Source organism: Calliopsis andreniformis, unplaced genomic scaffold, assembly GCF_051401765.1.
Source record: "Calliopsis andreniformis isolate RMS-2024a unplaced genomic scaffold, iyCalAndr_principal scaffold0008, whole genome shotgun sequence".
NCBI lineage: Eukaryota > Metazoa > Arthropoda > Insecta > Hymenoptera > Andrenidae > Calliopsis > Calliopsis andreniformis.
This window is the reverse complement of record NW_027480426.1, coordinates 15,519,293-15,547,202: the sequence shown is the minus strand read 5'-3', so window position 1 is coordinate 15,547,202 and position 27,910 is coordinate 15,519,293.

The following is a 27,910-nucleotide window of genomic DNA, read 5'->3' as shown; positions in this document are numbered from 1 at the left end:
GATGAGCTGTTATATTTATATTGCATTTTATGCTTCTGGCATTGAATTCTAAGTCCCTATCTTTTCCATCTGGTGGAGCAACACCCTAGAGTGCAGCCTAGGTTGCCCGGAACGTAGAAATGACCATTACTTTCACAATGTCTGCAATTATTCATTTCATACGATGGAAAAACTATTGTACTTATATTGTATTTTATCCTTCTGGTGTTGAATTCTAAGTCCCTAGCTATTCGGTCTGGTGGAGCAACGCCCTAGTGTGAAACCTAGGTTACCCGGAACGTAGAAATGACCATTACTTTCACAATGTCTGCAATTATTCATTTCATACGATGGAAAAACTGTGGCCTTATATTGTATTTTATCCTTCTGGCGCTGAATTCTAAGTCCCTAGCTATTCGGTCTGGTGGAGCAACGCCCTAGTGTGAAACCTAGGTTACCCGGAACGTAGAAATGACCAGTACTTTCAGACTGGTTGCTGTTATTCGTTTCATACGATGGAAAAGCTGTTATATTTATTTTGCATTTTATGCTTCGGGCGTTGACTTCCAAGGCCCTAGCTATTCCATCTGTTGGAGCAACACCCTAGAGTGCAGTCTAGGTTGCCCGGAACGTAGAAATGACCATTACTTTGACAATGATCGCAATCATTCATTTTATACGATGGAAAAACTGTTGTACTTATATTGTATTTTATGCTTCGGGCGTTGACTTCTAAGGCCCTAACTATTGGATTTGGTGGAGCAACGACCTACAGTGAAGCCTAGGTTGCCCGGAACGTAGAAATGACCAGTACTTTCACACTGGTTACAGTTATTCGTTATATACAATGGAAAAACTGTTCTATTTATTTTGCATTTTTTGCTTCGGGCGTTGACTTCTAAGGCCCTAACTATTCGATCTGGTGGAGCAACGCCCTAGAGTGAAGCCTAGGTTGCCGGGAACGTAGAAATGACCATAACTTTCACACTGGTTGCTATTATTCGTTTTATACGATGGAAAAGCTGTTAAATTTATATTGCATTTTATGCTTCTGGCATTGAATTCTAAGTCCCTATCTTTTCCATCTGGTGGAGCAACACCCTAGAGTGCAGCCTAGGTTGCCCGGAACGTAGAAATGACCATTACTTTCACAATGTCTGCAATTATTCATTTCATACGACGGAAAAACTATTGTACTTATATTGTATTTTATCCTTCTGGCGTTGAATTCTAAGTCCCTAGCTATTCGGTCTGGTGGACCAACGCCCTAGTGTGAAACCTAGGTTACCCGGAACGTAGAAATGACCATTACTTTCACAATGTCTGCAATTATTCATTTCATACGATGGAAAAACTGTGGCCTTATATTGTATTTTATCCTTCTGGCGCTGAATTCTAAGTCCCTAGCTATTCGGTCTGGTGGAGCAACGCCCTAGTGTGAAACCTAGGTTACCCGGAACGTAGAAATGACCAGTACTTTCAGACTGGTTGCTGTTATTCGTTTCATACGATGGAAAAGCTGTTATATTTATTTTGCATTTTATGCTTCGGGCGTTGACTTCTAAGGCCCTAGCTATTCCATCTGTTGGAGCAACACCCTAGAGTGCAGCCTAGGTTGCCCGGAACGTAGAAATGACCATTACTTTCACAATGATCGCAATCATTCATTTTATACGATGGAAAAATTGTTGTACTTATATTGTATTTTATGCTTCGGGCGTTGACTTCTAAGGCCCTAACTATTCGATTTGGTGGAACAACGCCGTAGAGTGATGCCTAGGTTGCCCGGAACGTGGAAATGACCATAACTTTCACACTGGTTGCTATTATTCATTTTATACGATGGAAAAGCTGTTGTATTTATATTGTATTTTATGCTCCTGGCGTTGACTTCTAAGTCCCTAGCTATTCGATCTGGTGGAGCAACGCCCTAGTGTGAAACCTAGGTTACCCGGAACGTAGAAATGTCCAGTACTTTCAGACTGGTTGCTGTTATCCGTTTCATACGACGGAAAAGCTGTTATATTTATTTTGCATTTTATGCTTCGGGCGTTGACTTCTAAGGCCCTAACTGTTTGGTCTGGTGGAGAAACGCCCTAGAGTGAAGCCTAGGTTGCCCGGAACGTAGAAATGATCATTACTTTCGCACTGGTTGCAATTAGTCATGCTATCACATGGAAAAACTGTTGCATTTTTATTGTGTTTTATGCTTCTGGCGTTGACTTCTATGGCCCTACCTATTCGATCTGGTGGAGCAACGCCCTAGAGTGCAGCCTAGGTAGCCCGGAACGTAGAAATGACCACAACTTTCACACTGATTGCTATTATTCGTTTTATACGATCGAAAAACTGTTATATTTATGTTGTATATTATGCTTCTGTCGTTGCCTTCTAAGGCACTACCTATTCGATCTTGTGGAGCCTCACTCTACAGTGAAGCCTAGGTTGCCCGGGACGTAGAAATGACCATAACTTTCACACTGGTAGCAATTACTCATTGTATACGATGGAAAAACTGTTGTACTTATATTGCATTTTATTCTTCTGGCGTTGAATTCTTAGTCCCTAGCAACTCGATCTGGTGGAGCAGCGCCCTAGCGTGAAGCCTAGATTAACCGGAACGTAGTAATGACCAGTACTATCACACTGTTTGCAGTTATTCCTGTTATACGAAGGAAAGCTGTTGCATCTTTATGGTATTTTATGTTTCTGGCGTTGATTTCTAAGGCCCTAACTGTTCGATCTGGTGGAGGAAGGCCCTAGACTGAAGCCTAGGTAGCCCGGAACGTAGAAATAACCATTACCTTCACACTGTTTGCAATTATTCATTTTATAAGATGGCAAAGCTGTAGTATTTATATTGTATTTTATGCTTCCGGCGTTAAGTCCTAAGGCCGTAGCTATCAGATGTGGAGCAGCAACGCCCTAGAGTGACACGTAGGTTGCCAGGCACGTAGAAATGACCATTACTTTCACAATGTTCGCAATCATTCATTTTATACGATGGAAAAACTGTTGTACTTATATTGTATTTTATGCTTCGGGCGTTGACTTCTAAGGCCCTAACTATTCGATTTGGTGGAGCAACGCCCTACAGTGAAGCCTAGGTTGCCCGGAACGTAGAAATGACCAGTACTTTCACACTGGTTACAGTTATTCGTTTTATACAATGGAAAAACTGTTCTATTTATTTTGCATTTTATGCTTCGGGCGTTGACTTCCAAGGCCCTAACTATTCGATCTGGTGGAGCAACGCCCTAGAGTGAAGCCTAGGTTGCCCGGAACGTAGAAATGACCATTACTTTCACAATGTCTGCAATTATTCATTTCATACGATGGAAAAACTGTGGACTTATATTGTATTTTATCCTTCTGGCGTTGAATTCTAAGTCCCTGGCTATTCGGTCTGGTGGAGCAACGCCCTAGAGTGAAGCCGAGGTTGCCCGGAACGTAGAAATGACCATCACTTTCACACGGGTTGCAATTATTCCTGTTAAAGAATGGAAAGACTGTTGTATTTTTATTGTATTTTATGCTTCAGGCGTTGACTTCTGAGGCCGTAGCTATTGGATTTGGTGGAAGAACGCCATAGAGTGAAGCCTAGGTTGCCAGGAACGTAGAAATGATCAGAACTTTCATACTGGTTGCAATTATTCGTTTTATATGATGGAAAAGCTGTTGTATTTATATTGTATTTTATGCTCCTGGCGTTGACTTCTAAGGCCGTAGCTATTAGATGCGGTGGAGCAACGCCCTAGAGTGACACCTAGGTTGACCGGAACGTAGAAATGACCATTACTTTCACACTGTTTGCAATTATTCATTTTATACGATGGCAAAGCTGTTGTACTTATATTGTATTTTATGCTTCGGGCGTTGACTTCTAAGGCCCTAACTATTCGATTTGGTGGAGCAACGCCCTACAGTGAAGCCTAGGTTGCCCGGAACGTATAAATGACCATTACTTTCACACTGTGTGCAATTATTCATTTTATACGATGGAAAAGCTGTTGTATTTATATTGTATTTTATGCTTCGGGCGTTGACTTCTAAGGCCCTAACTATTCGATCTTGTGGAGCATCACTCTACAGTGAAGCCTAGGTTGCCCGGGACGTAGAAATGACCATCACTTTCAAACTGGTTGCAATTATTCATTTTATACGATGGCAAAGCTGTTGTACTTATATTGTATTTTATGCTTCGGGCGTTGACTTCTAAGGCCCTAACTATTCCATCTGGTGGAGCAACACCCTAGCGAGAAGCCTAGGTTGCGCGGAACGTAGAAATGACCATTACTTCCACACTGTTCGCAAATATACATTATATACGATGGAAAAGCTGTTGTACTTATATTGTAATTTATGCTTCTGGCGTTGACTTCTTAGGCCCTAACTATTTGATATGGTGGAGCACCGCCCTGGAGAGAAGCCTAGGTTACCCGGAACGTAGAAATGACCAGTACTTTCACACTGTTTGCAGTTACTCCTGCTATACGATGGAAAAACTGTTGCATCTTTATTGAATTTTATGCTTCTGGCGTTGACTTCTAAGGCACTAACTATTCGATCTGGTGGAGCAACGCCCTAGAGTGAAGCCTCGGTTGCCCGGAACGTAGAAATGACCATCACTTTCAAACTGGTTGCAATTATTGCTGTTATATGATGGAAAAACTGTTGTATTTTTATTGCATTTTATTCTTCGGGCATTGACTTCTAAGGTCCTAACTATTCAATCTGTTGGAGCAACGCCCTAGGGTGAAGCCTAGGTTGCCCGGAAAGTAGAAATGACAATAACTTTCACACTGGTTGCAATTATTCGTTTTATACGATGGAAAAGCTGTTGCATCTTTATTGCATTTTATGCTTCTGTCGTTGACGTCTAAGGCCGTAGCTATCAGATGTGGTGGAGCAACGCACTAGAGTGACGCCTAGGTTGCCCGGAACGTAGAAATGACCATTACTTTCGCACTGTTTAAAATTATTCATTTTATCCGATGGAAAAACTGTAGTACTTATATTGTATTTTATGCTTCTAGCGTTGACTTCTAAGGCACTAACTATTCGATCTGGTGGAGCAACGCCCTAGGGTGAAGCCTAGGTTGCCCGGAACGTAGAATGGGCCATCACTTTCAAACTGGTTGCAATTATTCCTGTTATATGATGGAAACACTGTTGTACTTTTATTGCATTTTATGCTTCGGGCGTTGACTTCTGAGGCCGTAGCCATTCGATGTCATAGTGTGAAGCCTAGGTTGCCCGGAACGTAGAAATGACCATAACTTTCATACTGGTTGCAATCATTCGTTTTATATGATGGAAGAACTGTTGTATTTATATTGTATTTTATGCTGCTGGCGTTCACTTCTTAGGCCCTAACTATTCGAGCTGGTGGAGCAAGGCCCTAGACTGAAGCCTAGGTTGCCCGGAACGTAGAAATGACCATAACATTCACAGTGGTTGCCATTAATCGTTTTCTACGATGGCAAAGCTGTTGTATTTATATTGTATTTTATGCTTCCGGCGTTAACTTCTAAGGCCGTAGCTATCAGATGTGGAGCAGCAACGCCCTAGAGTGACACGTAGGTTGCCAGGCACGTAGAAATGACCATTACTTTCACAATGTTCGCAATTATTCATTTTATACGATGGAACAACTGTTGTACTTATATTGTATTTTATGCTTCGGGCGTTGACTTCTATGGCCCTAACTATTCGATTTGGTGGAGCAATGGCCTACAGTGAAGCCTAGGTTGCCCGGAACGTAGAAATGACCAGTACTTTCACACTGGTTACAGTTATTCATTTTATAAAATGGAAAAACTGTTGTACTTATATTGTATTTTATCCTTCTGGCGTTGAATTCTAAGTCCCTAGCTATTCGATCTGGTGGAGCAACGCCCTAGTGTGAAACCAAGGTTACCCGGAACGTAGAAATGACCAGTACTTTCAGACTGGTTGCTGTTATTCGTTTCATACGATGGATAAGCTGTTATATTTATTTTGCATTTTATGCTTCGGGCGCTGACTTCTAAGGCCCTAGCTATTCCATCTGGTGTAGCAACACCCTAGAGTGCAGCCTAGGTTGCCCGGAACGTAGAAATGACCATTATTTTCACACTGTTTGCAATTATTCATTTTATACGATGGAAAAGCTGTTGTATTTATATTGTATTTTATGCTCCTGGCGTCGACTTCTAAAGCCGTAGCTATTAGATGTGGTCGAGCGACGCCCTAGAGTGGCACCTGGGTTGACCGGAACGTAGAAATGACCATTACTTTCACAATGTCTGCAATTATTCATTTTATACGATGGAAAAACTTTTGTACTTATATTGTATTTTATCCTTCTGGCGTTGAGTTCGAAGTCCCTAGCTATTCGATCTGGTGGAGCAACGCCCTAGTGTGAAACCTAGGTTACCCGGAACGTAGAAATGACCAGTACTTTCAGACTGGTTGCAGTTATTCGTTTTATACAATCGAAAAACTGTTCTATTTATTTTGCATTTTATGCTTCGGGCGTTGACATCTAAGGCCCTAGCTATTCCATCTGGTGGAGCAACACCCTAGAGTGCAGCCTAGGTTGCCCGGAACGTAGAAATGACCATTACTTTCACACTGTTTGCAATTATTCATTTTATACGATGGAAAAGCTGTTGTATTTATATTGTATTTTATGCTCCTGGCGTTGACTTCTAAGGCCGTAGCTATTAGATGTGGTGGAGCAACGCCCTAGAGTGACACCTAGGTTGACCGGAACGTAGAAATGACCATTACTTTCACACTGTTTGCAATTATTCATTTTATACGATGGCAAAGCTGTTGTACTTATATTGTATTTTATGCTTCGGGCGTTGACTTCTAAGGCCCTGATTATTCGATTTGGTGGAGCAACGCCCAACAGTGAATCCTAGGTTGCCCGGAACGTATAAATGACCATTACTTTCACACTGTGTGCAATTATTCATTTTATACGATGGAAAAGCTGTTGTATTTATATTGTATTTTATGCTTCGGGCGTTGACTTCTAAGGCCCTAACTATTCGATTTGGGTGGAGCAACGCCCTACAGTGAAGCCTTGGTTGCCCGGAACGTAGAAATGACCATTACCTTCACACTGGTTACCATTATTCGTTTTATATGATGGAAAAGCTGTTGTATTTATATCGTATTTTATGCTTCTGGCGTTGACTTTGAAGGCCGTAGCTATTAGATGTGGTGGGGCAACGCCCCAGAGTGTCGCATGGGTTGCCCGGAACGTAGAAATGACCATTACTTTCACAATGTTTGCAAATATTCATTTCATACGATGGAACAACTGTTGTACTTATATTGTATTTTATGTTTCGGGCGTTGACTTCTAAGGCCGTAGCTATTAGATGTGGTGGAGCAAGGCCCTAGAGTGACGGCTAGGGTGCTCGGAACGTAGAAATGACCATTACTTTCACACTGGTTGCAATTATTCGTTTTATACGATGGAAAAACTGTTGCATTTATATTGTATTTTATGCTTCTGGCGTTCACTTCTTAGGCCCTAACTATTCGATCTGGTGGAGCAACGCCCTAGAGTGAAGCCTAGGTTGCCCGGAACGTAGAAATGACCATCACTTTCAAAGTGGTTGCAATTAATCCTGTTATACGATTGAAAAACTGTTGTATTTTTATTGCATTTTATGCTTCGGGCATTGACTTCTAAGGCCCTATCTATTCAATCTGTTGGAGCAACGCCCTAGGGTGAAGCCTAGGTTGCCCGGAAAGTAGAAATGACCATAACTTTCATACTGGTTGCAATTATTCGTTTTATATGATGGAAAACCTGTTGTATTTATATCTTATTTCATGCTTCTGGCGTTCACTTCTTAGGCCCTAACTATTCGATGTGGTGGAACAACGGGCTAGGGTGAAGCCTAGGTTGCCCGGAACGTAGAGTTGACCATAACTTTCACACTGGTAGCAATTATTCGTTTTATAAAATGGAAAAACTGTTCTATTTATTCTGTATTTTATGCTTCGGGCGTTGACTTCTAAGGCCCTAACTATTCGATCTGGTTGAGCAACGCCCTAGGGTGAAGCCTAGGTTGCCCGGAACGTAGAATTGACCATAAATTTTACACTGGTAGCAATTGTTCGTTTTATACAATGGGAAAACTGTTCTATTATTTTGTATTTTATGCTTCGGGCGTTGACTTCTAAGGCCCTAACTGTTTGATCTGGTGGAGCGTCGCCCTAGAGTGAAGCCTAGGTTGCCCGGAAAGGAGAAATGACCATCACTTTCAAACTGGTTGCTATTATTCGTTTTATACGATGGAAAAACTGTTATATTTATATTGTATTTTATTCTTCTGGCGTCCACTTCTTAGGCCCTAACTATTCGATCTGGTGGAACAACACCGTAGAGTGAAGCCTAGTTTGCCCGGAACGTAGAAATGACCATTACTTTCACACTGTATGCAATTATTCCTTTTATACAATGGAAAAGCTGTTGTATTTATATCGTATTTTATGCTTCTGGCGTTGACATCTAAGGACCTAACTATTCGATCTGGTGCAGCAGCGCCCTAGAGTGAAGCCTAGGTTGCTCGGAATCTAGAAATGACCATTACTTTCACACTGGTTGCAATCATTCGTTTTATACGATGGAAAAGCTGTTGTATTTATACTGTATTTTATGCCTCTGGCGTTGACTTCTAAGGCCGTAGCTATTAGATGTGGTGGAGAAACGCCCTAGAGTGACACCTAGGGTGCTCGGAACGTAGAAATGACCATTACTTTCACACTGGTTGCAATTATTCGTTTTATACGATGGAAAAACTGTTGCATTTATATTGTATTTTATGCTTCTGGCGTTCACTTCTTAGGCCCTAACTATTCGATTTGGTGGAGCAACGCCCTACAGTGAAGCCTAGGTTGCCCGGAACGTAGAAATGACCATCACTTTCAAACTGGTTGCAATTAATCCTGTTATACGATGGAAAAACTGTTGTATTTTTATTGCATTTTATGCTTCGGGCATTGACTTCTAAGGCCCTAACTATTCAATCTGTTGGAGCATCGCCCTAGGGTGAAGCCTAGGTTGCCTGGAAAGTAGAAATGACCATAACTTTCATACTGGTTGCAATTATTCGTTTTATACGATGGAAAACCTGTTGTATTTATATCTTATTTTATGCTTCGGGCGTTGACTCCTAAGACCCTAACTATTCAATCTGTTGGAGCAACGCCCTAGGGTGAAGCCTAGGTTGCCCGGAAAGTAGAAATGACCATAACTTTCACTCTGGTAGCAATTATTCGTTTTATACAGTGGAAAAACAGTTCTATTTATTCTGTATTTTATGCTTCGGGCGTTGACTTCTAAGGCCCTAACTATTCGATCTGGTTGAGCAACGCACTCGAGTGAAGCCTAGGTTGCCCGGTACGTATAAATGACCATCACTTTCAAATTGGTTGCAATTATTCCTGTTATATGATGGAAAAACTGTTGTATTTTTATTGCATTTTATGCTTCGGGCATTGACTTCTAAGGCCCTACTATAAAATCTGTTGGAGCAGCGCCCTAGGGTGAAGCCTAGGTTGCCCGGAAAGTAGAAATGACCATAACTTTCATACTGGTTGCAATTATTCGTTTTATATGATGGAAAAACTGTTGTATTTATATTGTATTTTATGCTTCTGGCATTCACTTCTTAGGCCCTAACTATTCGATCTGGTGGAACAACGGCCTAGGGTGAAGCCTAGGTCGCCCGGAACGTAGAAATGACCATAACTTTTACACTGGTAGCAATTATTCGTTTTATACAATGGAAAAACTGTTCTATTTATTTTGTATTTAATGCTTCGGGCGTTGGCTTCTAAGGCCCTAACTGTTTGACCTGGTAGAGCAACGCCCTATAGTGAGGCCTAGGTTGCCCGGTACGTAGAAATGACCATCACTTTCAAACTGGTTGCAATTATTCGTTTTATACGATGGAAAAGCTGTTCTATTTATATCGTATTTTATGCTTCTGGCGTTGACTTCTTGGGCCCTAATTATTCCATCAGCAGGAACAACGCCCTAGGGTGAAGCCTAGGTTGCCCGGAAAGTAGAAATGACCATAACTTTCACACTGGTAGCAATTATTCGTTTTATACGATGGAAAAGCTGTTGTATTTATATCGTATTTTATGCTTCTGGCGCTGACTTCTAAGGCCGGAACTATTCGATCTGGTGGAGCAACGCCCTAGAGTGACGCCTAGGGTGCTCGGAACGTAGAAATGACCATAACTTTCATACTGGTTGCAATTATTCGTTTTATAGGATGGAAAACCTGTTGTATTTATATTGTATTTTATGCTTCTGGCGTTCACTTCATAGGCCCTAACTATTCGATCTGGTGGAACAACGGCCTAGGGTGAAGCCTAGGTTGCCCGGAACGTAGAAATGACCATAACTTCTACACTGGTAGCAATTATTCGTTTTATACAATGGAAAAACTGTTCTATTTATTTTGTATTTAATGCTTCGGGCGTTGGCTCCTAAGGCCCTAACTGTTTCATCTGGTGGAGCGACGCCCTAGAGTGAAACCTAGGTTGCCCGGAACGTAGAAATGAACACAACTTTCACACTGGTTGCTATTATTCGTTTTATACGATGGAAAAACTGTTATATTTATATTGTATTTTATTCTTCTGGCGTTCACTTCTTAGGCCCGAACTATTCGATCTGGTGGAACAACGCCCTAGGGTGAAGCCTAGGTTGCCCGGAACGTAGAATTGACCATAAATTTTACACTGGTAGCAATTATTCGTTTCATACAATGGGAAAACTGTTCTATTATTTTGTGTTTTATGCTTCGGGCGCTGACTTCTAAGGCCCTAACGATTCGATCTGGTGGAACAACGCCCTAGAGTGAGGCCTAGGTTGCTCGGAATGTAGAAATGACCATAACTTTCACACTGGTTGCAATTAATCCTGTTATACGATGGAAAAACTGTTGTATTTTTATTGCATTTTATGCTTCGGGCATTGACTCCTAAGGCCCTAACTATTCAATCTGTTGGAGCAACGCCCTACGGTGAAGCCTAGGTTGCCCGGAAAGTAGAAATGACCATAACTTTCATACTGGTTGCAATTATTCGTTTTATACGATGGAAAACCTGTTGTATTTATATCTTATTTTATGCTTCTGGCGTTCACTTCTTAGACCCTAACTATTCGATCTGGTGGAACAACGGCCTAGGGTGAAGCCTAGGTTGCCCGGAACGTAGAATTGACCATAACTTTTACACTGGTAGCAATTATTCGTTTTATATGATGGAAAAACTGTTCTATTTACCTTGTATTTTATGCTTCGGGCGTTCACTCCTAAGACCCTAACTATTCAGTCTGTTGGAGCAACGACCTAGGGTGAAGCCTAGGTTGCCCGGAAAGTAGAAATGACCATAACTTTCACTCTGGTAGGAATTATTCGTTTTATACAATGGAAAAACTGTTCTATTTATTCTGTATTTTATGGTTCGGGCGTTGACTTCTAAGGCCCTAACTTTTCGATCTGGTTGAGCAACGCACTCGAGTGAAGCCTAGGTTGCCCGGTACGTATAAATGACCATCACTTTCAAATTGGTTGCAATTATTCCTGTTATATGATGGAAAAACTGTTGTATTTTTATTGCATTTTATGCTTCGGGCATTGACTTCTAAGGCCCTACTATACAATCTGTTGGAGCAGCGCCCTAGGGTGAAGCCTAGGTTGCCCGGAAAGTAGAAATGACCATAACTTTCATACTGGTTGCAATTATTCGTTTTATATGATGGAAAAACTGTTGTATTTATATTGTATTTTATGCTTCTGGCATTCACTTCTTAGGCCCTAACTATTCGATCTGGTGGAACAACGGCCTAGGGTGAAGCCTAGGTCGCCCGGAACGTAGAAATGACCATAACTTTTACACTGGTAGCAATTATTCGTTTTATACAATGGGAAAACTGTTCTATTTATTTTGTATTTAATGCTTCGGGCGTTGACTTCTAAGGCCCTAGCTATTCGATCTAGTGGAGCAACGCCCTAGAGTGAAGCCTCGGTTGCCCGGAAAGGAGAAATGACCATAACTTTTACACAGGTAGCATTTATTCAGTTTATACAATGGAAAAACTGTTCTATTTATTTTGTATTTAATGCTTCGGCCGTTGGCTTCTAAGGCCCTAACTGTTTGACCTGGTGGAGCAACGCCCTATAGTGAAGCCTAGGTTGCCCGGTACGTAGAAATGACCATCACTTTCAAACTGGTTGCAATTATTCGTTTTATACGATGGAAAAGCTGTTCTATTTATATCGTATTTTATGCTTCTGGCGTTGACTTCTTGGGCCCTAACTATTCCATCAGGAGGAACAACGCCCTAGGCTGAAGCCTAGGTTGCCCGGAAAGTAGAAATGACCATAACCTTCACACTGGTAGCAATTATTCGTTTTATACGATGGAAAAGCTGTTGTATTTATATCGCATTTTATGCTTCTGGCGTTGACTTCTAAGGCCGTAACTATTCGATCTGGTGGAGCAACGCCCTAGAGTGACGCCTAGGGTGCTCGGAACGTAGAAATGACCATAACTTTCATACTGGTTGCAATTATTCGTTTTATATGATGGAAAAACTGTTGTATTTATATTGTATTTTATGCTTCTGGCGTTCACTTCTTAGGCCCTAACTATTCGATCTGGTGGAACAACGGCCTAGGGTGAAGCCTAGGTTGCCCGGAACGTAGAAATGACCATAACTTTTACACTGGTAGCAATTATTCGTTTTATACAATGGAAAAACTGTTCTATTTATTTTGTATTTTATGTTTCTGGCGTTGACTTCTAAGGCCCTAGCTATTCGATCTAGTGGAGCAACGCCCTAGAGTGAAGCCTAGGTTGCCGGGAAAGGAGAAATGACCATCACTTTCAAACTGGTTGCAATTATTCCTGTTATATGATGGAAACACTGATGTATTTTTTTTTGTATTTTATGGTTCGGGCGTTGACTTCTAAGGCCCTAACTGTTTGATCTGGTGGAGCAACGCCCTAGAGTGAAGCCTAGCTTGCCCGGAACGTAGAAATGACCATAACATTAACACTGGTTGCTATTATTCGTTTTATACGATGGAAAAACTGTTATATTTATATTGTATTTTATTCTTCTGGCGTCCACTTCTTAGGCCCTAACTATTCGATCTGGTGGAACAACACCGTAGAGTGAAGCCTAGGTTGCCCGGAACGTAGAAATGACCATTACTTTCACACTGTTTGCAATTATTCCTTTTATACAATGGAAAAGCTGTTGTATTTATATCGTATTTTATGCTTCTGGCGTTGACATCTAAGGACCTAACTATTCGATCTGGTGCAGCAGCGCCCTAGAGTGAAGCCTAGGTTGCTCGGAATGTAGAAATGACCATTACTTTCACACTGGTTGCAATCATTCGTTTTATACGATGGAAAAGCTGTTGTATTTATACTGTATTTTATGCCTCTGGCGTTGACTTCTAAGGCCGTAGCTATTAGATGTGGTGGAGCAACGCCCTAGAGTGACGCCTAGGGTGCTCGGAACGTAGAAATGACCATTACTTTCACACTGGCTGCAATTATTCGTTTTATACGATGGAAAAACTGTTGCATTTATATTGTATTTTATGCTTCTGGCGTTCACTTCTTAGGCCCTAACTATTCGATCTGGTGGAGCAACGCCCTAGAGTGAAGCCTAGGTTGCCCGGAACGTAGAAATGACCATCACTTTCAAACTGGTTGCAATTAATCCTGTTTTACGATGGAAAAACTGTTGTATTTTTATTGCATTTTATGCTTCGGGCATTGACTTCTAAGGCCCTAACTATTCAATCTGTTGGAGCAACGCCCTAGGGTGAAGCCTAGGTTGCCCGGAAAGTAGAAATGACCATAACTTTCATACTGGTTGCAATTATTCGTTTTATACGATGGAAAACCTGTTGTATTTATATCTTATTTTATGCTTCTGGCGTTCACTTCTTAGGCCCTAACTATTCGATCTGGTGGAACAACGGCCTAGGGTGAAGCCTAGGTTGCCCGGAACGTAGAATTGACCATAACTTCTACACTGGTAGCAATTATTCGTTTTATATGATGGAAAAACTGTTCTATTTACCTTGTATTTTATGCTTCGGGCGTTGACTCCTAAGACCCTAACTATTCAATCTGTTGGAGCAACGCCCTAGGGTGAAGCCTAGGTTGCCCGGAAAGTAGAAATGACCATAACTTTCACACTGGTAGCAATTATTCGTTTTATACAATGGAAAAACTGTTCTATTTATTCTGTATTTTATGCTTCGGGCGTTGACTTCTAAGGCCCTAACTATTCGATCTGGTTGAGCAACGCCCTCGAGTGAAGCCTAGGTTGCCCGGTACGTATAAATGACCATCACTTTCAAATTGGTTGCAATTATTCGTTTTATACGATGGAAAAACTGTTGCATCTTCATCGTATTTTATGCTTCTGGCGTTGACTTCTTAGGCCGTAACTATTCGATCAGGAGGAGCAACGCGCTGGAGTGAAACCTAGGTTGCCCGGAACGTAGAAATGACCATAACTTTTACACTGGTAGCAATTATTCGTTTTATACAATGGAAAAACTGTTCTATTTATTTTGAATTTAATGCTTCGGGCGTTCACTTCTTAGGCCCTAACTATTCGATCTGGTGGAACAACACCGTAGAGTGAAGCCTAGTATGCCCGGAACGTAGAAATGACCATTACTTTCACACTGGTTGCAATTATTCGTTTTATACGATGGAAAAACGGTTGCATTTATATTGTATTTTATGCATCTGGCGTTCACTTCTTAGGCCCTAACTATTCGATCTGGTGGAGCAACGCCCTAGAGTGAAGCCTAGGTTGCCCGGAACGTAGAAATGACCATCACTTTCAAACTGGTTGCAATTAATCCTGTTATACGATGGAAAAACTGTTGTATTTTTATTGCATTTTATGCTTCGGGCATTGACTTCTAAGGCCCTAAATATTCAATCTGTTGGAGCAAAGCCCTAGGGTGAAGCCTAGGTTGCCCGGAAAGTAGAAATGACCATAACTTTCATACTGGTTGCAATTATTCGTTTTATATGATGGAAAACCTGTTGTATTTATATCTTATTTTATGCTTCTGTCGTTCACTTCTTAGGCCCTAACTATTCGATCTGGTGGAACAACGGCCTAGGGTGAAGCCTAGGTTGCCCGGAATGTAGAAATGTCCATAACTTTCACACTGGTTGCAATTATTCGTTTTATACGATGGAAAAACTGTTGCATCTTCATCGTATTTTATGCTTCTGGCGTTGACTTCTTAGGCCGTAACTATTCGATCAGGAGGAGCAACGCGCTGGAGTGAAACCTAGGTTGCCCGGAACGTAGAAATGAGCATAACTTTTACACTGGTAGCAATTATTCGTTTTATACAATGGAAAAACTGTTCTATTTATTTTGAATTTAATGCTTCGGGCGTTCACTTCTTAGGCCCTAACTATTCGATCTGGTGGAACAACACCGTAGAGTGAAGCCTAGTATGCCCGGAACGTAGAAATGACCATTACTTTCACACTGGTTGCAATTATTCGTTTTATACGATGGAAAAACGGTTGCATTTATATTGTATTTTATGCATCTGGCGTTCACTTCGTAGGCCCTAACTATCCGATCTGGTGGAGCAACGCCCTAGAGTGAAGCCTAGGTTGCCCGGAACGTAGAAATGACCATCACTTTCAAACTGGTTGCAATTAATCCTGTTATACGATGGAAAAACTGTTGTATTTTTATTGCATTTTATGCTTTGGGCATTGACTTCTAAGGCCCTAAATATTCAATCTGTTGGAGCAAAGCCCTAGGGTGAAGCCTAGGTTGCCCGGAAAGTAGAAATGACCATAACTTTCATACTGGTTGCAATTATTCGTTTTATATGATGGAAAACCTGTTGTATTTATATCTTATTTTATGCTTCTGTCGTTCACTTCTTAGGCCCTAACTATTCGATCTGGTGGAACAACGGCCTAGGGTGAAGCCTAGGTTGCCCGGAACGTAGAGTTGACCATAACTTTTACACTGGTAGCAATTATTCGTTTTATATGATGGAAAAACTGTTCTATTTACCTTGTATTTTATGCTTCGGGCGTTGACTTCTAAGACCCTAACTATTCAATCTGTCGGAGCAACGCCCTAGGGTGAAGCCTAGGTTGCCCGGAAAGTAGAAATGACCATAACTTTCACACTGGTAGCAATTATTCGTTTTATACAATGGAAAAACTGTTCTATTTATTCTGTATTTTATGCTTCGGGCGTTGACTTCTAAGACCCTAACTATTCGATCTGGTTGAGCAACGCCCTCGAGTGAAGCCTAGGTTGCCCGGTACGTATAAATGACCATCACTTTCAAATTGGTTGCAATTATTCCTGTTATATGATGGAAAAACTGTTGTATTTTTATTGCATTTTATGCTTCGGGCATTGACTTCTAAGGCCCTAACTATACAATCTGTTGGAGCAGCGCCCTAGGGTGAAGCCTAGGTTGCCCGGAAAGTAGAAATGACCATAACTTTCATACTGGTTGCAATTATTCGTTTTATATGATGGAAAAACTGTTGTATTTATATTGTATTTTATGCTTCTGGCGTTCACTTCTTTGGCCCTAACTATTCGATCTGGTGGAACAACGGCCTAGGGTGAAGCCTAGGTTGCCCGGATCGTAGAAATGACCATACCTTTTACACTGGTAGCAATTATTCGTTTTATAAAATGGAAAAACTGTTCTATTTATTTTGTATTTAATGCTTCGGGCGTTGGCTCCTAAGGCCCTAACTGTTTGATCTGGTGGAGCGACGCCCTAGAGTGAAACCTAGGTTGCCCGGAACGTAGAAATGACCACAACTTTCACACTGGTTGCTATTATTCGTTTTATACGATGGAAAAACTGATATATTTATATTGTATTTTATTCTTCTGGCGTTCACTTCTTAGGCCCGAACTATTCGATCTGGTGGAACAACGCCCTAGGGTGAAGCCTAGGTTGCCCGGAACGTAGAATTGACCATAAATTTTACACTGGTAGCAATTATTCGTTTTATACAATGGAAAAACTGTTCTATTATTTTGTATTTTATGCTTCGGGCGTTGACTTCTAAGGCCCTAACTGTTTGATCTGGTGGAGCAACGCCCTAGAGTGAAGGCTAGGTTGCCCGGTACGTAGAAATGACCATCACTTTCAAACTGGTTGCAATTATTCGTTTTATACGATTGAAACGCTGTTGTATTTATATCGTATTTTATGCTTCTGGCGTTGACTTCTTAGGCCCTAACTATTCCATCAGGTGGAACAACGCCCTAGGGTGAAGCCTAGGTTGCCCAGCAAGTAGAAATGACCATAACTTTCACACTGGCAGCAATTATTCGTTTTATACGATGGAAAAACTGTTCTATTTATCTTGTATTTTATGCTTCGGGAGTTGGCTTCTAAGGCCCTAACTGTTTGATCTGGTGGAGCAACGCCCTAGAGTGAAAGCTAGGTTGCCCGGAACGTAGAAATGACCATAACTTTCACACTGGTTGCTATTATCCGTTTTATACGATGGAAAAACTGTTATATTTATATTGTATTTTATTCTTCTGGCGTTCACATCTTAGGCCCGAACTATTCGATCTGGTGGAACAACGCCCTTGGGTGAAGCCTAGGTTGCCCGGAACGTAGAAATGACCATAACTTTTACACTGGTAGCAATTATGCGTTTTATACAATGGAATAACTGTTCTATTTATTTTGTATTTTATGCTTCGGGCGTTGACTTCTAAGGCCCTAACTGTTTCGTCTGGTGGAGCAACGCCCTAGAGTGAAGCCTAGGTTGCCCGGTACGTAGAAATGACCATCACCTTCAAACTGGTTGCAAGTATTCGTTTTATACGATGGAAAAGTTGTTGTATTTATATCGTATTTTATGCTACTGGCGTTGATTTCTTAGGCCCTAACTATTCGAACTGGTGGAACAACGCCCTAGAGTGAGGCCTAGGTTGCCTGGAACGCAGAAATGATCAATACCTTCACACGGGTTGCAATTATTCCTGTTATAGGATGGAAAGACTGTTGTATTTTTATTGTATTTTAGACTTCAAGTGCTGACTTCTGAGGCCGTAGCTATTCGATGTGGTGGAAGAACGCCATAGAGTGAAGCCTAGGTTGCCCGGAACGTAGAAATGACCATAACTTTTACACTGGTAGCAATTACTCGTTTTACACAATGGAAAAACTCTTCTATTTATCTTGTATTTTATGCTTCGGGCGTTGACTTCTGAGGCCCTAACTGTTTGATCTGGTGGAGCAACGCCCTAGAGTGAAGCCTAGGTTGCGCGGAAAGGAGAAATGACCATCACTTTCAAACTGGTTGCAATTCATCCTGTTATACGATGGAAAAACTGTTGTATTTTTATTGCATTTTATGGTTCTGGCGTTCACTTCTTAGGCCCTAACTATTCGATCTGGTGGAACAACGGCCTAGGGTGAAGCCCAGGTTGGCCGGAACGTAGAAATGACCATTACTTTCACACTGTTTGCAATTATTCCTTTTATACGATGTTAAAGCTGTTGTATTTATATCGTATTTTATGCTTCTGGCGTTTACTTCTAAGGACCTAACTATTCGATCTGGTGGAGCAACGCCCTAGAGTGAAGCCTAGCTTGCCCGGAACGTAGAAATGACCATAACATTAACACTGGTTGCTATTATTCGTTTTATACGACGGAAAAACTGTTACATTTGTATTGTATTTTATTCTTCTGGCGTTCACTTCTTAGGGCCTAACTATTCGATCTGGTGGAACAACACCGTAGAGTGAAGCCTAGGTTGCCCGGAACGTAGAAATGACCATTACTTTCACACTGTTTGCAATTATTCCTTTTATACAATGGAAAGGCTGTTGTATTTATATCGTATTTTATGCTTCTGGCGTTGACATCTAAGGACCTAACTATTCGATCTGGTGCAGCAGCGCCCTAGAGTGAAGCCTAGGTTGCTCGGAATGTAGAAATGACCATAACTTTCACACTGGTTGCAATTATTCGTTTTATACGATGGAAAAACTGTTGTATTTATATTGTATTTTATGCTTCTGGCGTTCACTTCTTAGGCCCTAACTATTCGATCTGGTGGAGCAGCGCCCTAGAGTGAAGCCAAGGTTGCCCGGAACGTAGAAATGACCATCACTTTCAAACTGGTTGCAATTAATCCTGTTATACGATGGAAAAACTGTTGTATTTTTATTGCATTTTATGCTTCGGGCATTGACTTCTAAGGCCCTAACTATTCAATCTGTTGGAGCAACGCCCTAGGGTGAAGCCTAGGTTGCCCGGAAAGTAGAAATGACCATAACTTTCATACTGGTTGCAATTATTCGTTTTATATGATGGAAAACCTGTTGTATTTATATCTTATTTTATGCTTCTGGCGTTCACTTCTTAGGCCCTAACTATTCGATCTGGTGGAACAACGGCCTAGGGTGAAGCCTAGGTCGCCCGGAACGTAGAAATGACCATAACTTTTACACTGGTAGCAATTATGCGTTTTATACAATGGAATAACTGTTCTATTTATTTTGTATTTTATGCTTCGGGCGTTGACTTCTAAGGCCCTAACTGTTTCGTCTGGTGGAGCAACGCACTAGAGTGAAGCCTAGGTTGCCCGGTACGTAGAAATGCCCAACACCTTCAAACTGGATGCAATTATTCGTTTTATACGATGGAAAAGTTGTTGTATTTATATCGTATTTTATGCTTCTGGCGTTGACTTCTAAGGCCGTAACTATTCGATCTGGTGGAGCAACGCCCTAGAGTGACGCCTAGGGTGCTCGGAACGTAGAAATGACCATAACATTCACACTGGTAGCAATTATTCGTTTTATACGATGGAAAAACTGTTCTATTTATTTTGTATTTAATGCTTCGGGCGTTGGCTCCTAAGGCCCTAACTGTTTCATCTGGTGGAGCAACGCCCTCGAGTGACGCCTAGGGTGCTCGGAACGTAGAAATGACCATAACTTTCATACAGGTTGCAATTATTCGTTTTATATGATGGAAAAACTGTTGTATTTATATTGTATTTTATGCTTCTGGCGTTCACTTCTTTGGCCCTAACTATTCGATCTGGTGGAACAACGGCCTAGGGTGAAGCCTAGGTTGCCCGGATCGTAGAAGTGACCATACCTTTTACACTGGTAGCAATTATTCGTTTTATAAAATGGAAAAACTGTTCTATTTATTTTGTATTTAATGCTTCGGGCGTTGGCTCCTAAGGCCCTAACTGTTTGATCTGGTGGAGCGACGCCCTAAAGTGAAACCTAGGTTGCCCGGAACGTAGAAATGACCACAACTATCACACTGGTTGCTATTATTCGTTTTATACGATGGAAAAACTGATATATTTATATTGTATTTTATTCTTCTGGCGTTCACTTCTTAGGCCCGAACTATTCGATCTGGTGGAACAACGCCCTAGGGTGAAGCCTAGGTTGCCCGGAACGTAGAATTGACCATAAATTTTACACTGGTAGCAATTATTCGTTTTATACAATGGAAAAACTGTTCTATTATTTTGTATTTTATGCTTCGGGCGTTGACTTCTAAGGCCCTAACTGTTTGATCTGGTGGAGCAACGCCCTAGAGTGAAGGCTAGGTTGCCCGGTACGTAGAAATGACCATCACTTTCAAACTGGTTGCAATTATTCGTTTTATACGATTGAAACGCTGTTGTATTTATATCGTATTTTATGCTTCTGGCGTTGACTTCTTAGGCCCTAACTATTCCATCAGGTGGAACAACGCCCTAGGGTGAAGCCTAGGTTGCCCAGCAAGTAGAAATGACCATAACTTTCACACTGGCAGCAATTATTCGTTTTATGCGATGGAAAAGCTGTTGTATTTATATCGTATTTTATGCTTCTGGCGTTGACTTCTAAGGCCCTAGCTTTTAGATCTAGTGGAGCAACGCCCTAGAGTGAAGCCTAGGTTGCCCGGAACGTCGAAATGACCATCACTTTCAAACTGGTTGCAATTAATCCTGTTATACGATGGAAAAACTGTTGTATTTTTATTGCATTTTATGCTTCGGGCATTGACTTCTAAGGCCCAAACTATTCAATCTGTTGGCGCAACGCCCCAGGGTGAAGCCTAGGTTGCCCGGAAAGTAGAAATGACCATACCTTTCATACTGGTTGCAATTATTCGTTTTATATGATGGAAAAACTGTTGTATTTATATTGTATTTTATGCTTCTGGCGTTCACTCCTTAGGCCCTAACAATTCGATCTGGTGGAACAACGGCCTAGGGTGAAGCCTAGGTAGCCCGGAACGTAGAAATGACCATAACTTTTACACTGTTAGCAATTATTCGTTTTATACAATGGAAAAACTGTTCTGTTTATTTTGTATTTAATGCTTCGGGCGTTGGCTTCTAAGGCCCTAACTGTTTGATCTGGTGGAGCAACGCCCTAGAGTGAAATTTAGGTTGCCCGGAACGTAGAAATGACCATAACTTTCACACTGGTTGCTATTATTCGTTTTATACGATTGAAAAACTGTTATATTTATATTGTATTTTATTCTTCTGGCGTTCACATCTTAGGCCCGAACTATTCGATCTGGTGGAACAACGCCCTTGGGTGAAGCCTAGGTTGCCCGGAACGTAGAAATGACCATAACTTTTACACTGGTAGCAATTATGCGTTTTATACAATGGAATAACTGTTCTATTTATTTTGTATTTTATGCTTCGGGCGTTGACTTCTAAGGCCCTAACTGTTTCGTCTGGTGGAGCAACGCACTAGAGTGAAGCCTAGGTTGCCCGGTACGTAGAAATGCCCAACACCTTCAAACTGGTTGCAATTATTCGTTTTATACGATGGAAAAGTTGTTGTATTTATATCGTATTTTATGCTTCTGGCGTTGACTTCTAAGGCCGTAACTATTCGATCTGGTGGAGCAACGCCCTAGAGTGACGCCTAGGGTGCTCGGAACGTAGAAATGACCATAACTTTCATACTGGTTGCAATTATTCGTTTTATATGATGGAAAAACTGTTGTATTTATATTGTATTTTATGCTTCTGGCGTTCACTTCTTAGGCCCTAACTATTCGATCTGGTGGAACAACGGCCTAGGGTGAAGCCTAGTTTGCCCGGAACGTAGAAATGACCATAACTTTTACACTGGTAGCAATTATTCGTTTTATACAATGGAAAAACAGTTCTATTTATTTTGTATTTAATGCTTCGGGCGTTGGCTCCTAAGGCCCTAACTGTTTGATCTGGTGGAGCAACGCCCTCGAGAGACGCCTAGGGTGCTCGGAACGTAGAAATGACCATAACTTTCATACAGGATGCAATTATTCGTTTTATATGATGGAAAAACTGTTGTATTTATATTGTATTTTATGCTTCTGGCGTTCACTTCTTAGACCCTAACTATTCGATCTGGTGGAACAACGGCCTAGGGTGAAGCGTAGGTTGCCCGGAACGTAGAAATGACCATAACTTTTACACTGGTAGCAATTATTCGTTTTATAAAATGGAAAAACTCTTCTATTTATTTTGTATTTAATGCTTCGGGCGTTGGCTCCTAAGGCCCTAACTGTTTGATCTGGTGGAGCGCCGCCCTAGAGTGAAACCTAGGTTGCCCGGAACGTAGAAATGACCACAACTTTCACACTGGTTGCTATTATTCGTATTATACGATGGAAAGACTGTTATATTTATATTGTATTTTATTCTTCTGGCGTTCACTTCTTAGGCCCGAACTATTCGATCTGGTGGAACAACGCCCTAGGGTGAAGCCTAGGTTGCCCGGAACGTAGAATTGACCATAAATTTTACACTGCTAGCAATTATTCGCTTTATACGATGGAAAAACTGTTCTATTATTTTGTATTTTATGCTTCGGGCGTTGACTTCTAAGGCCCTAACTGTTTGATCTGGTGGAGCAACGCCCTAGAGTGAAGGCTAGGTTGCCCGGTACGTAGAAATGACCATCACTTTCAAACTGGTTGCAATTATTCGTTTTATACGATGGAAACGCTGTTGTATTTATATCGTATTTTATGCTTCTGGCGTTGACTTCTTAGGCCCTAACTATTCCATCAGGTGGAACAACGCCCTAGGGTGAAGCCTAGGTTGCCCGGCAAGTAGAAATGACCATAACTTTCACACTGGCAGCAATTATTCGTTTTATACGATGGAAAAACTGTTCTATTTATCTTGTATTTTATGGTTCGGGAGTTGACTTCTAAGGCCCTAACTATTCGATCTGGTGGAGCAACGCCCTCGAGTGAAGCGTAGGTTGCCCGGTACGTATAAATGACCATCACTTTCAAATTGGTTGCAATTATTCCTGTTATATGACGGAAATACTGTTGTATTTTTATTGCATTATATGCTTCGGGCATTGACTTCTAAGGCCCTAACTATACAATCTGTTGGTGCAGCGCCCTAGGGTGAAGCCTAGGTTGCCCGGAAAGTAGAAATGACCATAACTTTCATACTGGTTGCAATTATTCGTTTTATATGATGGAAAAACTGTTGTATTTATATTGTATTTTATGCTTCTGGCGTTCACTTCTTAGGCCCTAACTATTCGATCTGGTGGAACAACGGCCTAGGGTGAAGCCTATGTCGCCCGGAACGTAGAAATGACCATAACTTTTACACTGGTAGCAATTATTCGTTTTATACAATGGAAAAACTGTTCTATTTATTTTGTATTTAATGCTTCGGGCGTTGGCTTCTAAGGCCCTAACTGTTTGACCTGGTGGAGCAACGCCCTATAGTGAAGCCTAGGTTGCCCGGTACGTAGAAATGACCATCACATTCAAACTGGTTGCAATTATTCGTTTTATACGATGGAAAAGTTGTTGCATTTATATCGTATTTTATGCTACTGGCGCTGACTTCTTAGGCCCTAACTATTCGATCTGGTGGAACAACGCCCTAGAGTGAAGCCTAGGTTGCCTGGAACGCAGAAATGACCATCACTTCACACGGGTTGCATTTATTCCTGTTATAGGATGGAAAGACTGTTGTATTTTTATTGTATTTTAGACTTCAGGTGTTGACTTCTGAGGCCGTAGCTATTCGATGTGGTGGAAGAACGCCATAGAGTGAAGCCTAGGTTGCCCGGAACGTAGAAATGGCCATAACTTCTACACTGGTAGCAATTATTCGTTTTTCACAATGGAAAAACTCTTCTATTTATCTTGTATTTTATGCTTCGGGCGTTGACTTCTGAGGCCCTAACTGTTTGATCTGGTGGAGCAACGCCCTAGAGTGAAGCCTAGGTTGCCAGGTACGTAGAAATGACCATCACTTTCAAACTGGTTGCAATTATTCGTTTTATACGATGGAAAGGCTGTTGTATTTATATCGTATTTTATGCTTCTGGCGTTGACTTCTTAGGCCCTAACTATTCCATCAGGTGGAACAACGCCCTAGGGTGTAGCCTAGGTTGGCCGGAAAGTGGAAATGACCATAACTTTCGCACTGGTAGCAATAATTCGTTTTATACGATGGATAAGCTGTTGTATCTATATCGTATTTTATGCTTCTGGCGTTGACTTCATAGGCCCTAACTATTCCATCATGTGGAACAACGCCCTAGGGTGAAGCCTAGGTTGCCCGGAAAGTAGAAATGACCATAACTTACACGGGTTGCAATTATTCCTGTTATATGATGGAAAGGCTGTTCTATTTTTATTGCATTTTATGCTTTGGGCTTTGACTTCTAAGTCCCTAGCTATTCGATCTGGTGGAGCAACGCCCTAGCGTGAAACCTAGTTTACCCGGAACGTAGAAATGACCAGTACTTTCATACTGTTTGCAGTTATTCCTGTTATACGATGGAAAAACTTTTGCATCTTTATTGTATTTTATGCTTCTGGCGTTGACTTCTAGGGACCTAGCTATTCGATTTGGTGGAGCAACGCCCTAGAGTGGAGCCTAGGTTGCCCGGTACGTAGAAATGACCATTACTTTGACACTGTTTGCAAATATACATTATATACGATGGAAAAGCTGTTGCATTTATATCGTATTTTATGCTTCTGGCGTTGACTTCTTCCAAACCCTAACTATTCTGTCTGCTGGAACAACGCCGTGGGGTAAAGCCCAGGTTGCGCGGAACGTAGAAATGACCATAACTTTCAAACTGGTTGCAATTATTCGTTTTATACGATGGAAAAGCTGTTGTATTTATATCGTATTTTATGCTTCTGGCGTTGACTTCTTAGGCCCTAACTATTCAGTCTGTAGGAGCAACGCCCTAGGGTGAAGCCTAGGTTGCCCGGAACGTAGAAATGACCATAACTTTCAAACTGGTTGCTACTATTCGTTTTATACGATGGAAAAACTGTTATATTTATATTGTATTTTATTCTTCTGGCGTTCACTTCTTAGGCCCGAATTATTCGATCTGGTGGAACGACGCCCTAGGGTGAAGCCTAGGTTGCCCGGAACGTAGAAATGACCATAACTTTTACACTGGTAGCAATTATTCGTTTTATACAATCGAAAAACTGTTCTATTTATTTTGTATTTTATGCTTCGGGCGTTGACTTCTAAGGCCCTAACTGTTTGATCTGCTGGAGCAACGCCCTAGAGTGAAGCCTAGGTTGCCCGGTACGTAGAAATGACCATCACTTTCAAACTGGTTGCAATTATTCGTTTTATACGATGGAAAAGCTGTTGTATTTATATCGTATTTTATGCTTCTGGCGTTGACTTCTTAGGCCCTAACTATTCAATCTGTAGGAGCAACGCCCTAGGGTGAAGCCTAGGTTGCCCGGAACGTAGAAATGACCATAACTTTCACACTGGTTGCTATTATTCGTTTTATACGATGGAAAAACTGTTATATTTATATTGTATTTTATGCTTCTGGCGTTGACTTCTTAGGCCCTAGCTATGCGGTTTGGTGGAGCAACGCCCTAGAGTGGAGTCTAGGTTGCCCGGTACGTAGAAATAACCATTACATTCACACTGTTTGCAAATACACATTATATACGATGGATAATCTGTTGTATTTATGTTGTATTTTATGCTTCTGGCGTTGACTTCTTAGGCCCTAACTATTTGATCTGGTGGAGCACCGCCCTATAGTAAAGCCCAGGTTGCCCGGAACGTAGAAATGACCATAACTTCCACACTGGTAGCAATTATTCGTTTTATACGATGGAAAAAGTGTTTTATTTATTTTGTATTTTATGCTTCGGGCGTTGACTTCTAAGGCCCTAACTATTCGATCTGGTGGTGCAACGCCCTAGAGTGAAGACTAGATTGCCCGGATCATGGAAATGACCATTACTTTCACACTGTTTGCAAATATACATTATATACGATGGAAAAGCTGCTGTATTTATATTGTGTTTTATGCTTCTGGCGTTGACTTCTTAGGCCCTAACTATTTAATCTGGCAGAGCACCGCCCTAGAGTGAAGCATAGGTTGCCCGGAACATGGAAATGACCATTACTTTCACACTGTTTGCAAATATACATTATATACAATGGAAAAACTGTTGTATTTATTTTGTATTTTATGCTTCTGGCGTTTACTTCTTAGGCCCTAACTATTCGATCTGGAGGTACAACGCCCTAGGGTGAAGCCTAGGTTGCCCGGAACGTAGAAATGACCAATACTTTCACACTGGTTGCTATTATTCGTTTTATACGATGGAAAAACTGTTATATTTATATTGTACTTTATGCTTCTGGCGTTGCCTTCTTAGGCCCTAACTGTTCGATCTGGTGGATCAACGCCCTAGAGTGAAGCCGAGGTTACCCGGAACGTAGAAACGACCAGTACTTTCACACTGTTTGCAGTGACTCCTGTTATACGATGGAAAAACTGTTGCATCTTTACTGAATTTTGTGCTTCTGGCGTTGACTTCTAAGGCCCTAACTATTCTATCTGGTGTATCAACGCCCTAGAGTGAAGCCTAGGTTGCTCGGAATGTAAAAATGACCATAACATTCACACTGGTTGAAATTATTCGTTTTATACGATGGAAAAACATTTGTATTTAAATTGTATTTTATGCTTCTGGCGTTGATTTCTTAGGCCCTAACTATTCAATCTGTTGGTGCAACGCCCTAGGGTGAAGCCTAGGTTGCCCGGAACGTAGAAATGACCATAACTTTCACACTGGTTGCAATTATTCGTTTTATACGATGGAAAAGCTGTTGCATCTTTATTGTATTTTATTCATCTGGGGTTGACTTCTAAGGCCGTAGCTATTAGATGTGGTGGAGCAACGCCCTAGACTGACGCCTAGGTTGCCCGGAACGTAGAAATGACCATTACTTTAACAATGTTTGCAATTATTCATTTTATACGATGGAAAAACTTTTGCATCTTTATTGTATTTTATGCTTCTGGCGTTGACTTCTAAGGCGCAAACTATTCCATCTGGTGGAGCAACGCCCTAGAGTGAAGCCTAGGCTGCCCGGAACATAGAAATGACCATAACTTTCACACTGGTTGCTATTATTCGCTATATACGATGGAAAAACTGTTATGTTTATATTGTATTTTATGCTTCTGGCGTTGACTTCTTAGGCCCTAACTGTTCGATCTGGTGGAACAACGCCCTAGGGTGAAGCCTAGGTTGCTCGGAACGTAGAAATGGCCACTACTTTCACACTGTTTGCAATTATTCATTTAATACGATGGAAATGCTGTTGTATTTATATCGTATTTTATGCTTCGGGCGATGACTTCTTAGGCCCTAACATTTCGATCTGGTGGAGCAACGCCCTACAGTGTAGCCTAGGTTGCCCGGAACGTAAATATGACCATAACCTTCACACAGTTTGCAATTATTCATTTTATACGGTGTAAAGGCTGTTGTATTTATTTTGTATTTTATTCTTCTGGTGTTGA